At 38.8% G+C, this 14,239-nt stretch overlaps 1 non-coding gene across 1 annotated transcript; it reads right to left on the reverse strand.

The window, feature by feature from the left end:
* LOC148545311 (small nucleolar RNA R71) lies at window positions 1–104 on the reverse strand. Its single transcript, XR_015900277.1, has one exon. It is a non-coding gene; the product is annotated as a small nucleolar RNA R71 (small nucleolar RNA).
* Between the last annotated feature and the right edge of the window lie 14,135 nt (window positions 105–14,239).

Raw genomic sequence — 14,239 nt, forward strand, 5'->3', positions numbered from 1 at the left:
AAGCTTAGAGTGGAAGTCTAAACCTTCAGACAGAAGGAAGGTGAATCCCTCTATGAAGCTTGGGAAAGATACAAGCAATTGATCAGAAGGTGTCCTTTTGACTTGTTTTCTGAATGGAGCATCATAGGTATCTTCTATGATGGTCTGTCTGAACTATCCAAGATGTCATTGGATAGCTCTGCTGGAGGATCTCTTCATCTGAAGAAGACGCCTGCAGAAGCTCAGGAACTCATTGAAATGGTTGCAAATAACCAATTCATGTACACTTCTGAAAGGAATCCTGTGAATGGTGGGACGACTCAGAAGAAAGGAGTTCTTGAGATTGATACTCTGAATGCCATACTGGCTCAGAATAAAATATTAACTCAGCAAGTCAATATGATTTTTCAGAGTCTGTCTGAAATGCAAGCTGCACTAGGCAGTACTAAGGAAGCTTCCCCTGAAGAAGAAGCTTATGATCCTGAGAACCCAGTAATGGAAGAAGTGAATTACATGGGAAAACCCTATGGAAACACCTATAATCCTTCATGGAGAAATCATCCAAATCTCTCATGGAAGGATCAACAGAGACCTCAACAAGGTTTCAACAACAGTAATGGTGGAAGAAATAGGTTTAGCAATGGCAAATCTTTTCCACCATCTTCTCAGCAACAGACAGAGAATTCTAAGCAGAGCCACTCTGACCTAGCAACCATTGTCTCTTATCTAATCAAAACCATTCAAAGTTTCATGACTGAAACAAGGTCCTCCATTAGAAATTTGGAGGCACAAGTGGGACAGCTGAGTAAGAAAATTACTGAACTCCCTCCTAGTACTCTCCCAAGCAATAGAGAAGAGAATCCAAAAAGAGAGTGCAAGGCCATAACCACAACCCACACGGCCAAACCTGGAGAGGAGGAAGAGGCAGTGATCTCCACTGAGGAATACCTCAATGGATGTCCACTGGCCTCCATGGAGTTCCCTAATGATGAACCATGGGAATCTGAGGCTCACACTGAGACCATAGAGATTTCATTGAATTTACTTTTGCCATTCATGAGCTCTGATGAGTATTCTTCCTCTGAAGAGGATGAAGATGTTACTGAAGAGCAAGTTGCTAAGTACCTTGGAGCAATGATGAAGCTAAATGCCAGGTTGTTTGGTAATGAGACTTGGGAGGATAAACCTCCATTGCTCATCAAAGAACTAGATGACTTGACTAGGCAGAGATTACCTCTAAAGAGACAAGATCCTGGAAAGATCTCAATACCTTATACCATAGGTACCATGACCTTTGAGTAGGCTCTGTGTGACCTAGGGTCAAGCATAAACCCCATGCCTCTCTCTGTAATGGAGAAACTAGGGATCATTGAGGTACAAGCTGCAAGAATCTCACTGGAGATGGCAGACAATTCAAAGAAACAAGGTTATAGACTTGTAAAAGATGTCTTGGTAAAAGTTGAAGACCACGACATCCCTGCTGATTTCATAATCCTAGAGACTGGGAAGTGTGTTGATGAATACATCATCCTTGGCAGACCCTTCCTAGCCACAGCAAAAGCTGTGATTGATGTTGACAGAGGAGAATTGATAATTCAAGTGAATGAAGACTCCCTTGTGTTTAAAGCTCAAGGATACCCCTCTGTAACCATGGAGAGGAAGCATGAAGAGCTTCTCTCAATACGAAGACAAACAGAGCCCCCACAGTCAAACTCTAAGTTTGGTGTTGGGAGGTTCCAACATTGCTCTGAACATCTGTGAGGCTCCATGAGAGCCCACTGTCAAACTATTGACATTAAAGAAGCGCTTGTTGGGAGGCAACCCAATTTTTACTTATCTATGTTAAATTTCTATTTTCTTTTGCTATTTTATGTTTTCTGTAGGTTGATGATCATGTGAAGTCACAAAAACAATTGAAAAAGCAAAAACAGAAGGAAAAACAGAACACCCTGGAGGAGAAACTTACTGGCGTTTAAACGCCAATAAGGGTAGCAGAATGGGCATTAAACGCCCAGTCTGGCACCATTCTGGGCGTTTAACGCCAGAAATGGGCACCAGACTGGTGTTTAACGCCAGGAATGGGCAAGAAGCTGGCGTTAAACGCCAGAAAGGGGCAGCAGCCTGGCGTTTAACGCCAGGATTGGCAGCAAGGGGCGTTTTGCACGTCACATGGTGCAGGGATGAGAAAATCCTTGACACCTCAGGATATGTGGACCCCACAGGATCCCCACCTACCCCACCTCTCTCTCTCTTCTTCACCTATTCACCAATCACCTCAATACCTCTTCTCCAAAAACCCCTCACCTATCAAATCCCACCATTCTCTTCCCCACTCACATCCATCCTTCAAAAAACCCCACCTACCTCCCCATTCAAATTCAAACCACTTTCCCACCCAAACCCACCCATAATGGCCGAACCATATCCCCCTCCACTCCTATATAAACCCATCTTCACTCCTTCATTTTCACACAACATACACACTACTTCTCCCCCTTGGCCGAGACACTAAGCCCCTTCCATCTCCTCTATTTCTTCTTCTTCTACTCTTTTCTTTCTTCTTTTGCTCGAGGACGAGCAAACCTTTTAAGTTTGGTGTGGTAAAACCTAAAGCTTTTTGTTTTTTCATAACCATTAATGGCACCAAAGGCCGGAGAAACCTCTAAAAAGAGGAAAGGGAAGGCAAAAGCTTCCACCTCTGAGTCATGGGAGATGGAGAGATTCCTCTCAAGGGTGCATCAAGACCACTTCTATGAAGTTGTGGCCAAGAAGAAGGTGATCCCCGAGGTCCCTTTTAAGCTCAAAAAGGGCGAATATCCGGAGATCCGACATGAGATCCGAAGAAGAGGTTGGGAAGTTCTCACCAACCCCATTCAACAAGTCGGAATCTTAATAGTTCAAGAGTTCTATACCAATGCATGGATCACCAAGAACCATGATCAAAGTGTGAACCCGGACCCCAAGAATTGGCTTACAATGGTCCGAGGGAAATACTTAGACTTTAGTCCGGAAAATGTAAGGTTGGCATTCAATTTGCCTATGATGCAAGGAGATGCACACCTATACACTAGAAGGGTCAACTTTGATCAAAGGTTGGACCAAGTCCTCATGGACATCTGTGAAGAGGGCACTCAATGGAAGAGAGATTCAAGAGGGAAGCCAGTTCAACTAAGAAGGCATGACCTCAAGCCCGTGGCTAGGGGATGGTTGGAGTTCATCCAACGCTCAATCATTCCTACTAGCAACCAATCTGAAGTTACTATAGACCGGGCTATCATAATTCATAGCATCATGATTAGAGAGGAAGTAGAAGTTCATGAGGTCATATCCCAAGAATTTTACAAGGTGGCGGACAAGTCCTCTACTGTGGCAAGGTTAGCCTTTCCTCACCTTATTTGTCACTTCTGCAACTCAGTTGGAATTGACATAGAGGAAGACATCCTCATTGATGAGGACAAGCCCATCACTAAGAAAAGAATGGAGCAAACAAGAGATCCCACTCATGGACAAGAGCATGAGGAAACTCCTCATCATGAAATCTCTGAGATGCCTCAAGGAATGCATTTTCCTCCACAAAACTATTGGGAGCAAATCAACACCTCCCTAGGAGAATTAAGTTCCAACATGGGACAACTAAGGGTGGAGCACCAAGAGCATTCCATCCTCCTCCATGAAATTAGAGAAGGCCAAAGGACCATGAGAGAGGAGCAACAAAGGCAAGGAATAGACATTGAGGAGCTCAAGCACTCCATAAGATCTTCAAGAGGAAGAACAAGCCGCCATCACTAAGGTGGACCCGTTCTTTAATTTCTTTGTTCTTTATTTTCTGTTTTTCGAAAACTGTGCTTTATGTTTATTTATGTTTGTGTCTTTATCACATGATCATTAGTGTCTAAGTGTCTATGCCTTAAAGCTATGAAAATGAATCCATCACCTCTCTTAAAATGAAAAATGTTTTTTGAAAAAGAAAAAGAAGTGCATGAATTTCAAATTTTAAAACAATTTAATTATTTTGATGTGGTGGCAATACTATTGTTTTTCTGAATGAATGCTTGAACAGTGCATATTTTTGAATTTGATTGTTTATGAATGTTAAAATTGTTGGCTCTTGAAAGAATGAGGGAAAAGGAGAAATGCTATCTGATGATCTGAAAAATCATAAAATTGATTCTTGAAGTAAGAAAAAGTAGTGAAAAACTTGCAGAAAAAAGGATATATGCGAAAAAAACGAGAAAAAAAAGAAAGAAAAAAGAAAAGCAAGCAGAAAAAGCCAATACCCCTTTAAACCAAAAGGCAAGGGTGATAAAAAAGGATCCAAGGCTTTGAGCATCAGTGGATAGGAGGGCCCACAGGAATAAAATCCTGGCCTAAGTGGCTAAACCAAGCTGTCCCTAACCATGTGCTTGTGGCGTGAAGGTGTCAAGTAAAAACTTGAGACTGAGCAATTAAAGTCGTGGTCCAAAAGCAAAAAAGAGTGTGCTTAAGAGCTCTGGACACCTCTAATTAGGGACTCTAGCAAAGCTGAGTCACAATCTGAAAAGGTTCACCCAGTTATGTGTCTGTGGCATTTATGTATCCGGTGGTAATACTGGAAAACAAAATGCTTAGGGTCACGACCAAGACTCATAAAGTAGCTGTGTTCAAGAATCAACATACTTAACTAGGAGAATCAACAACACTATCTAGATTCTGAGTTCCTATAGAAGCCAATCATTCTGAACTTCAAAGGATAAAGTGAGATGCCAAAACTGTTCAGAAGCAAAAAGCTAATAGCCCCGCTCATCTAATTAATACTGATCTTCATATATGTTTTTGGAATTCATTGTATATTCTCTTCTTTTTATCTTATTTGATTTTTAGTTGCTTGGGGACAAGCAACAATTTAAGTTTGGTGTTGTGATGAGCGGATAATTTATACGCTTTTTGGCATTATTTTTAGTATGTTTTAGGTATATTTTAGTTAGTTTTTATTATGTTTTTATTAGTTTTTAAATAAAAATCACTCTTCTGGACTTTACTATGAGTTTGTGTGTTTTTCTGTGATTTTAGGTATTTTCTGGCTGAAATTGAGGGACCTGAGCAAAAATCTGATTCAGAGGCTGAAAAAGGACTGTAGATGCTGTTGGATCCTGACGTCCCTGCACTCAAAGTGGATTTTCTGGAGCTACAGAAGCCCAATTGGCGCGCTCTCAATTGCTTTGGAAAGTAAACATCCTGGGCTTTCCAGCAATATATAATAGTCTATACGTTGCCTGAGATTTGATGGCCCAAATAGGCGTCCCAAGTCAGCTCAAGAATTCTGGCGTTTAACTCCAAAACTGGCACAAAAGCTAGAGTTAAACGCCCAAACTGGCACAAAAGCTGGCGTTTAACTCCAAGAAAAGTCTCTACACATGGAAGCTTCACTGCTCAGCCCAAGCACACACCAAGTGGGCCCGGAAGAAGATTTATGCATTAATTACTCATTTCTGTAACCTTAGGCTACTAGTTCTCTATAAATAGGACCTTTTGATATTGTATTAAAATCTTTGGATGTTTAGTCCCTAGACCTTGGAGGCTGGCCATTCGGCCATGCTTACACCATTATCACTTTTGTATTTTCAACGGTGGAGTTTCTACACACCATAGATTAAGGTGTGGAGCTCTGCTGTTCTTCATGAATTAATACAAAGTACTATTGTTTTTCTATTCAACTCAAGTCTATTTCTTCTCCAAGATATTCATTCGCACCCAAGAACATGATGAATATGATGATTATGTGACACTCATCACCATTCTCACCTATGAACGCGTGACTGACAACCACTTCCGTTCTACATGCAAACAAGCTTGAATGTGTATCTCTTAGGTTTCTAATCTAAGATTAGAACCTTCGTGGTATAGGCTAGAATTATTGGCGGTCATTCTTGAGATCCAGAAAGTCTAAACCTTGTCTGTGGTATTCCGAGTAGGATCTGGGAAGGGATGACTGTGACAAGCTTCAAACTCGCGATTGTTGGGCGTGTGACAGACGCAAAAGGATCAATCACTACAAGAAAAAAGGCCTATGGCCACGCTTTTTTCTTGCCACGCTTCAAAAGCGTGGCCAAAAGTGGTCTATGGCCACGCTTTTATGAGGGTGGCGATAGATTAGAGATTTGGCCACTTTTTTTTGCCACGCTTCAAAAGCGTGGCGAAAAGGATCAACGGCCACACTTTTGTAAGGGTGGCAATTGATTAGAGAAAAGACTGCGTTTTTTTCTGCCACGCTTCAAAAGCGTGGCCATAGAGAGAAACAAGGACGTTTTAAAAGCGTGGCCACAGGGTTTCATTACGGCCACACTTACAAAACGTGGCTATATGCTGGTACACTTTTGCCACGCTTTAAAAGCGTGGCCAAAAGTTTCTTTTTTGCCACACTTCAAAAGCGTGGCCGTAAAGAGCAACAATAACGTTTTAAAAGCGTGGCGAGAGGGGCCAAACCGATTGACCCAAACCCGGCTCCCAACCCGGCCCATACCCGGCCCCCAACCCGGTCCCCAACCCAAATCTCTCTTTCCCCTTCGAAACCACTAACCCTAATGTCTCTTTCACCTTCGAAACTACTCGCCTATATCGGAAGAGCTCCTCCCTTCACCCGTCGCCTTTCGCCGTCCGAGCTCCTCCCTTCGCCCTTCGCCCTTCGCCCTTCGCCCTTCGCCCGTCGCCCTTCGCCCGTCGCCCTTCGCCTTCGCCTTCGTCACTGATGGAAACCACTTCTTCTTCATCTTGGTAATCTTCATACCCTTCTTTTCTTTTTTGTTCTTCTTCGAATCAGTGAGGATCTCTCTGTTCACCTTCAAGCTCCAGCAAACATGGGCGACGGCAAGCTCCTCCCTCTTCTTCTCCTCCAAGCCCTCGAATTCCATAGGTATGATCGATTTTCCTCTTTTTATTTTCTCGATTTTTCCGTTGTTTTTACTTTTAGGGCTTTCCCTTTTCATTTTTATTTTCCCCTGATTCGTTCTCTCTGATTGCATGTTCCTTTTCATTTTCATTTTCATGTCCCTGGTTAAATGATAATGCTGAAGACGCGTTGCTTGCGATGCTGTGGACGTACGTGGTTTTTTTCTAGAATGAGAAAGCCACAAAGGTGCACTCTATTCACTATATTCTCCTATGATTTTTGATATGTTATGTTGACTGTTAATATATGTTGTTCGCGGGTAATAATGGATTCCATGGACTTTTTCCTACTATGATGAATGCTGATGATGATGAATGAAATGTCTCAGCCACGTGAGACACAAGGCTTCTGTAATTTACTCGTGTTGGTGTCAGAAAGAGTGAAATCTATCTTCTTCCTTGTGCAGTTATAACGAAAATGTAAGGAGTAAAAACAAAACATTATAACGAAAATGTCAAACGTGCTAGGAGAATAAAATTATAGTCCTATGAGATATTGAGAGTGCGCCCCCACCAGATACTAGCACATGGTAGGGAATCCAGTGCAGTTATCTAAAACAGTTTGGAAAATCTCAGCTTGTCTGTTTGACCAACCCTGAGTATATATGAATTCAATGCTGCTATTTAATGAAAGATCATGAGATAACTTATTTCAACCAGAAGGTTGATTAAGCATGGTTCTTTTGATTATTTCTTTAATACATCTGCATTATTATAATTGAACAATCCTTATTTCAGATAAGAGAGAGTGTTATTATTTGTGATTAATAATATGGCAAAAGACAAATTAATTGAAAGAGAGAGTGTGTGTATAAGGGGAGTTTTCCAGAGTTGGAATATAAAATTGCCAGCCCATAGACATAGACAGTATGAAAATGAAAGATTGGTGGTACCACTTTCCAATTTTTAATTTCCAAGGTTTCTTTCACCATAAAAAAGAGAAAGGAACAAATTGCAGAAGGTGTATATCATGTTTTTTTATTCATGAGGGTTTGTTATAGTGTTTTATTCTTCCTTGTGCAGTTGCATTGTTAAGACCAGCATCTTAACATTTTTTTTATTTCTTTTTAATTCTCCGCTTGATGCTTGTTAAGTGATTATATGTGCCAGTGTGTGTGTGCGTCTGTGAGATGATATGGTTGAAACTCCCGTGCTCATTTAAAGGGACTAACGTCACTCATTTCTATTAAATATAAATGTTATCTAACATGGTTCAAACTTTCTGTCCCGTTTTAAGGACTATTTAACGTTACTTATTAGCGTCAATTGTATTTTGTTTTGAATTCTTCTCTCCACTTTGCATAAAAACTCGCTTCTGATGAAAGATGCTGAAGTCACATAAAAAGTGTGTTTTCTTGCTGGTTTTGGTATTCCATTAATTCTCACTATTTTTTGCCTTTTGCCTAAACAGTATTTTCACCTCTAATGGCCTTCTTTATTATTAGCTTTACCCTAAAGAGGTTTTAAGTTACTGACTTTATATGATATCATTTCTATTGGTGGATTGTGACTTCGTGAATGAATTTTAAGATAATCATACAATCGTCTTACTTATCAATACTTGATATGATGTCGTTTATTTGAACTAATTAGTTACCTTTATTCTTTTTCAGCATGGCACTCTCGGGGCACTTGTCCAAGATTCTGTTAAGAGCCACTACGAGACCCTGTTTTACTGTTTTCCCTTCCCTTCCCCTGCTCCAGTTCTCTGCTTTCCAGGTTCCCCTTTCATCTCATTTGATTTTATTTCTGTTTGATTAATCTGGTTTAGCTCATTCTGTTTAGCTTGTTTAGTTCAACTAATTTAGTTTAGTTGAATTAGGTGGTTAAAGAATCTGGACTGGTTAGTGGATGTAGGTTTTGTTTTGTTTACTGCTGCTGTTCGGAATGAATTTGTCTTTCCTCTGAAAGTTGCCCTGGAAGAACTTGTTTATTGTGCTGTTTTGGTGTTGAATTCTGGACCTGTGATTGCTGTTTGTTGTATTTTTTTTCATTGTCCAAAATAGATGCTGTGGAAGTGTTACTGTTTCATTAATTTTTCTTGGTTTGTTGTTGCTGAGTTCTGCTCTGCTTGTTGCTTGGTCCATATTATATGAACTGCAATGATTTCAGTTTGTGGAACTGGTTGAGTCATATGAATTCTGTTTGGTGCTTGCTTGAACCTGGGAAACATGCTATTTACTGCTGCTGTTTATTAAATGTTGCTGCTTCGTGCTTATTATGATAGGTTTCCTTGTTAAGCCATGTTAGCAACTCGTTTCCTGGTTAAGCCATGTGTTAGCAACTCGTTTTCTTGTTGCGATTCTTTGTGCTTATTATGCATTCATGCTCATTACATCCTTAATCATTGGCTGCTGCTGATTTCTTAATTTGCATTTCCTCTTCTGCTCACTTTCTATGCATGCATATATGATGTTCATTCTTGGATTCTTTTGGGGGGGGGGGGTTTGCCTAAATTTCCTTGGCATTGGGAAATTGTTGTGTGATCATGCAATTGCACTTGGATTCTTTTGCAACAATTATTCATGGATCTTATTTTTCATTTTCTTTTCACTATTAAGTAAATAATTAAATTAATTTCATATTGTACAAAAGCACATGGGACTGTGGCCTAAAACATTGGATATCTGAAAGTAAATAGAAATTAAATTGATGTTTTCAGTGAGAAGGATTTCTGCTAATTCTGAGAGATTGAGGTTATTCATTTGTTTGTGATAGAAAACATTGTGTCCTTACTTTGATGTGGTTTCTGATGCTTGCATTGTGCTGCCATTATCTAATATAATATGAAATTCTGAACAGCCATTTGAATTTGTATTTGCATTTCTCAATCATGCACTATTATTATATTGTCTATTGTTAATTCAAGTATAGTACACACGTCCTTTTTTTTTCTTTTAGCAAAATAAAAAGCCTGAAAATATATAAAATAACATTGGAAGTATTATTTTTGCAGTAACAACCACTAACAACACTGAAGCTATTGAGAGAGAAGAAGAACAAGTTTGAAGAGGTTCCACTGTTTTGGCTTTGGTCCTTCCTCCCTGCTGGAGCCTTCATCTCTGTCATTCCCTACTCAGTCTTCTCTGCCATTAGTCACAGATTTTGCAGTTTATTGCTTAGTTTTAAGGTGTGGAGCCTGGACCAAAGTAGTAGCTTCATCCACACTTAACATAAAACTTTCATTATTCTTTTTTCTTTTTTTCTTTTTTCCTTTTTTTTTCCACGCCACATAAATTGGAGCACATACATCCACATTCCACTGTTCTTCTTCCTTTTCCCTTTATATCATTTATTTATATTTATAATTATAATGTCATTCTATTTTTTTTATAAAATTATATACAGCTTTTTATTTTTCATAGCATCTTTCAATTTATAAGGGTAAGAACTAATTCGTCACAAATTTCTTTTTAAAATTTGTTGTTAGCCAATAGATTATTATATATATAAGAAGGAACTCAAATTTTTAACACTTACTTAAATAGACAATAAATTAATTACTTGACCAACTTAAGTAAGTTTTGTTGTATAATTCTTTTATATAGAAAAAAAGCTTTAGATAAAAATGGTTATCCCTTCACTTTTTTGTCTAAGAAAAAACAGATTTAGAAAAATAATATTTTAAAATTGGGAATGCTATTAAATACTATTAAATGAATTAGGTCATTTAAGGACATTCTGCTCTCTTGTTATTTTTAATTAGCTGTTTGGGTTTCAATGTAGCTTATTATAGTGTTAGATGTTTGGAGCCACTTGAGGAGAGATAATTGTTTCATTTTATCTAATGATCGAACATGTGAATAATTACTAATAAAATTTATTTGTTAAAAAATGATTTATTTATACTAAAAAATATTAAACATATTTATATTTTAATATTTACTTAAGTCTTAGTCTATTTTTGTTCAGGCTTTCGATAGTTATCTATCCACTACTACTGCCACTTCTTTGTTCTGCTGCTCCTGTGGTAATATAATAATCTGCTGCTACCGAGTAGCTGTTCGCTGACGCTGCTACCTCTCTAATTCTACTTCTGCTGTGCTACCACTTTGTTGCTGTTGTGGAACGGATTAAGACAGTAATTAAGGTTGGTTTATGCAAATTTAAATACATCTATTAATTTGGTATTGATGTCATGCGTGCAACTTGGTGCTTTCCTGAGGCACTCATCACTTTAGGCACTTCTTTAAGCATTGCTAAAATTCAATTTTCTCTGTTATTTTATGTCTAATGCCTTCAAAGTATTTTCGAGGCTTGCACAATATTGTCTCTTAGTTAAGTAGGAAGCTAGATTTGCAGTTAGTGAGACGAACAGTAAGGACTTCAATTTAGAAACTTAGCTATCTACGTGAAATATATAGGTTTTCGATGGATATGTCGAAAGACTGGATGGATACACCACGTCATGAGAAAGAATATCAAGTTGGTGTAGAAAGATTTTTACACTTTGCTTTCTCATCAAAGGGAGTTCCTCAAGGGGAAGAAATTCAATGCCCTTGTGCAATGTGTTGTAATATATTCTGGTTAAAGAGAGATGACGTATATGATCATCTAATATGCCACGATTTTGTAAAAGGTTATAAGCGGTGGTTTAATCATGGGGAATCACTTTTTGCTATGGATATTGACAGTGACATAGGCGGTGAATATAACTACAATGATAACATTGATGAGTTGTTACGTGATAGATTTCGAGATAATACACAAGTTGACGGACAAAACATGGGGCCTAACAAAATAGTGGTGTCACATTAGAGGCATTGACTCCTAGTTTTGCTAGTGTAAAAGATAAGAACCCAATTGAAGCAAAAGTAGCCTACTATGGTAGAATAGTTGATATGTTTGAGTTAGATTATTATGGCCAATTTAAGGTAGTCTTGTTTAAGTGTGAGTGGTATACAGTTGCAAAAGACAACTTTGGTGTTTCATATGTGTATTTCAATAGAAAATGCTACCAAGAAGAACCATTTGTGCTGGCATCTCAAGTAAACCAATGCTTTTATGTGCAAGACCCATATGTTAGGGACAAGCACTATGCTATGAAAACAATTCCAAGAGATTTATTTAGGATAAGTGATGACCTTGAGTCTGATTTCCCCATAATATATGCAAGGGAGCCATGCGAACCTGAAGTGATTCCAAGTCTTCCAAATGATAATGGCGAAATTGATCTAGTGAGGAATGATCTACGAGCAACTATTAAAGATATGGATCAAAACATGTTTGCTAAACAATATTGTGAGGAAGACGAGGAAAGCGAATATGAGTACATGGAGGACTTTGACTCTGAAACATCTTGACAAGTGTTTTTGGTAGAATCCTAAACAACCCACTTTCCTTAGTTGTTTTGCTTAGTTAATTACTTGCTTCAGTTGATTATGCTCATTTAATTATTATTTAGTTAGCATTTTATTCATTGTTATTATTTTGTGTATGCAGAATGGAGAAAGGGGAGATAACTAAGAGAAAATGGATACTTACCTTAGGCCAAAAAATGAAAAGAAAAAGCCCAAAAAAAACAATTCCTTTGAGGTTACACAAGTGAAGTCAAGTGCTGAATTGCTCAAACAATACAATATTAAGAGAGAAAGGATCATGGCTGAAAATGAGAAGGTTAGCTTGCAAGCTCAAGCTCCAAAGGATCAAACAAGCAAACAACCCATCACAATAGTGGAGGATGCATTTGAAGAGCAAGTTAGGACTTCGAAGAAAACAAAGAAGTCTCAACCAACGACACTTTTTCAAGAATGCACGCATAATGGAAATGGGACAATGTTTGAAGTTGAAAAGAAATCTAAAACTAGGAATCAAAGGATTGCTGAACCTGATGCAATGGAGTCTTCCGGTATTGGAGTCTTTCGGCCATCAAGGTAATATTGCCTTTTATTTTTTCCTATACCATCAAGCATACTATCATTGATTCTTCATGTTCCTAAACTTAGGTGTTTTGGAAGAAATTTGATTCTTCATTGATTCTTTATATTTAGGCTATCTCTGCTAAGAATATTGAAAATAGGTTAAAACAAACATGTCCTCACCGAATGGGATCCACAAATTTTGGAATAGTGCATAAGTGATGAGCGGATAATTTATACGCTTTTTGACATTGTTTTTAGTATGTTTTTAGTAGGATCTAGTTACTTTTAGGGATGTTTTCATTAGTTTTTATGTTAAATTCACATTTCTGGACTTTACTATGAGATTGTGTGTTTTTCTGTGATTTCAGGTATTTTCTGACTGAAATTGAGGGACTTGAGCAGAAATCAGATTCAGAGGTTGAAAAAGGACTGCTGATGCTGTTGGATTCTGACCTCCCTGCACTCAAAATGGATTTTCTGGAGCTACAGAACTAGAAATGGCGTGCTTTCAATTGCGTTGGAAAGTAGACATCCAGGGATTTCCAGCAATATATAATAGTCCATACTTTGGCCAAGAATAGATGACGTAAACTGGCATTCAACGCCAGTTTTCTACCCAAATATGGCGTCCAGCGCCAGAAAAGGAGCCAAAACCAGAGTTGAACGCCCAAACTGGCACAAAAACTGGCGTTCAACTCCAAGAAGGACCTCTACACGTGCAACACTCAAGCTCAGCCCAAACACGTACCAAGTGGGCCCAGGAAGTGGATTTATGCATCAATTACTTACTCATGTAAACCCTAGTAGCTAGTTTATTATAAATAGGACCTTTTACTATTGTATTAGGGTGTCTTTTTGACCATCTTGGATCCGGGATTGTATTCTGATCCTGTGATCATGTTTTAGGGGGCTGGCCATCTCGGTTATGCCTGGACCTTTCACTTATGTATTTTCAACGGTAGAGTTTCTACACTCCATAGATTAAGGTGTGGAGCTCTGCTGTTCCTCAAAGATTAATGCAAAGTACTTCTGTTTTCTATTCAATTCATCTTATTTCGCTTCTAAGATATCCATTCGCACCCAAGAACGTGATGAAGGTGATGATTATGTGTGACGCTCATCACCATTCTCCCCTATGAACACGTGCCTGACAAACACTTCCGTTCTACATGAAATAAGCTAGAATGAATATCTCTTAGATCTCTTAACCGGAATCTTCGTGGCATAAGCTAGAATGATGGCGGCATTCAAGAGAATCCGAAAAGTCTAAACCTTGTCCGTGGTATTCCGAGTAGGATTCAATGATTGAATGACTGTGACGAGCTTCAAACTCGCGAGTGCTGGGCGTTAGTGACAGACGCAAAAGGAGGGTGAATCCTATTCCAGCATGATCGAGAACCGACAGATGATTAGCCGTGCTGTGACAGAGCATGTGAGCATATTTTTCACTGAGAGAAGGGGATGTAGCCACTGAC

Source organism: Arachis ipaensis, chromosome B9, assembly GCF_059453495.1.
Source record: "Arachis ipaensis isolate K30076 ecotype BB chromosome B9, ASM5945349v1, whole genome shotgun sequence".
Lineage (NCBI taxonomy): Eukaryota > Viridiplantae > Streptophyta > Magnoliopsida > Fabales > Fabaceae > Arachis > Arachis ipaensis.